The sequence below is a fragment of the Pungitius pungitius genome, chromosome 17 (genome assembly GCF_949316345.1).
Source record: "Pungitius pungitius chromosome 17, fPunPun2.1, whole genome shotgun sequence".
NCBI classification, from domain to species: domain Eukaryota; kingdom Metazoa; phylum Chordata; class Actinopteri; order Perciformes; family Gasterosteidae; genus Pungitius; species Pungitius pungitius.
The window spans coordinates 13,327,458-13,329,528 of NC_084916.1; positions in this window are offsets into that span (position 1 = coordinate 13,327,458).

Sequence of the window (2,071 nt, forward strand, 5' to 3'; positions counted from 1 at the left end):
GAACTCTCAGAAGCCATTTTCTTTTTTTTTTTTTTTTTCTTGGGCGACAGAGCGGCGCTTCATAGCAAGCAGCTTAACATGTCACAAGAGTCTTTGTTGCCATTTTTCCAGGAGGAGAAATACAACCTAATACTTCTCGTACTGCAGCTTGCAGGAAAGTTACATTTGACATAGTTGATTCAAAGGATTTAAAAAATATGCACCTCCTTTTCTGTTTTTCAAAAAAAAAAGTGTGTGCGCGCGGTGTTGATACAAAATACCACAAATTATGGTAAATCAACACTTGGTCTTGGTGGGTCTGCTTGCTATTCCAGCCGTACTTGCTGGACTGAAACGTAGCTGTGAAACGAGGCCTTTTTAAAAAAAGGGTCGACATCGGGCAGCTCAACACAACCGAATAGAAAGAGTATATGAATTGTTGATTTACAAGACAATGTTATTGCAATGAAGCTCTGGGCAATACGCTGAAAGGAAGCTAACGCCGAAGATAGAAGTGTGTGTGTGTGTGTGTGAGTGTGAGAAACGAATGAAAATTGAAGTGGGACAAACGGAAAGGGTTCACATCCCGGTGGCGAGCGGTCCGTGATGTCGCATTCATTCGATTGGTTTTTGTTTTGTACTTATTTCAAATCTTTTTTTTTTTTTTTTTGTGCGCGGTTGTGAACTACAAAGGACTACGACTAATGATGTCAATCCAATGTTGTTATTGCTTTTGATTACTTGATCTGAAATGTCAGTAAATAGTAAAAAATCTGAAAAATCTCCCTATTTCTCACATTTTCTGTGTGTGTGTGTGTGTGTTGGAGTTTATGTGCGATTGAGTGCGTTGCTGTGAGTCTAAGCAGCTTCCTCTGGAAGCATGGCCCAGTTGGGGAAACTAAAAACCCAGGTGTTCGAACCAGGAATTGGAGATCACGTGCACTTCCAGGCGCCCTTTTTGATTATTTTTTTTTTGCACTACTGAGACAGAAGAAACGGGTTAATAGGCAAGTCTGACAGTGACTAAAAGAATTCACAACTGTAGCGTGTTTTAAGATGAAATCGTAGATGAGCCCGAGGTAATTACTCTTCACGAGCCTGAAAAGAAAACGCTTTGATATCGATTACTCTTGTATTGCATTTTCATCCTATAAGAAATCTCCAGAGGGAGGGAGTAAAATATGCTGGCAGATGAGCAGTGCGTCTTGGGCAGACAGGCTTTGAGGTAATAGATCGCTGCTGCAATGACGAGTGGAAAGGACTTGGCCTTATGGCAATTTTCAGTTCTGCACAAACAACCGCACATGCGCACACACACACACACACACACACACACACACACACACACCACCACGCCAACCGAGACGTGCACCAACAACGGGCCCAATAAACCCGAGGATGCTTCAGTGAGGAGTGCCGGTGCGTCTCGCCTCTTTCTGGATGCTGGGTTTGTGGCACGAATCTTTTATGCATCTTCTGTGCTGCTGGGTTTAAAAGGTATACGCATCCAAGGACGGTTACTTGCAATCAGATTGCATGAAGCAAAAAAAAACAACAACACTTGTTTTTTTTTTTCATAAATCCATCCCTCTTTTCTCTTTTCTGACTGATCTTTTTTTGGAGGCAGACGCACACACTGGAGGACGCGAGTCTCCTCCTGAAGGACCCTGCGCTCCGTCCTTTTTACCCGAGAGGACTTCAGTGTTTGGGAGTCCAGTCCAGATTTGTATTGATTTTTGGACCCAAAGGTACTTGTCAGAGAACATACTTGGTCTCCCCGGAGGACAACCTGGACAAAGAGGTTTCTTTTGCCTCTGGTTGTCAACAAGCTGATTGGTGTTGCTGATATTGAGCTTCAGGTCCTTTGTTGGTGTACCATGTGACAAAGTTTAGTTTAGATTCACACGGGTCAATGTTGGAATAGCTGTTCCAAACACTTTTGATATGTTGTATTGAAGTCCTTCGTAGACTTTACTACTAATTGACAAGCGTGAGGTGATCTAGTTGTTGGCTAATATCGGGTTTTTAATACAAAATATTTTGTTGGCGCAGATGTAACCTCAGCCTTCAAAAGTGAGACATTTTTAGCAGT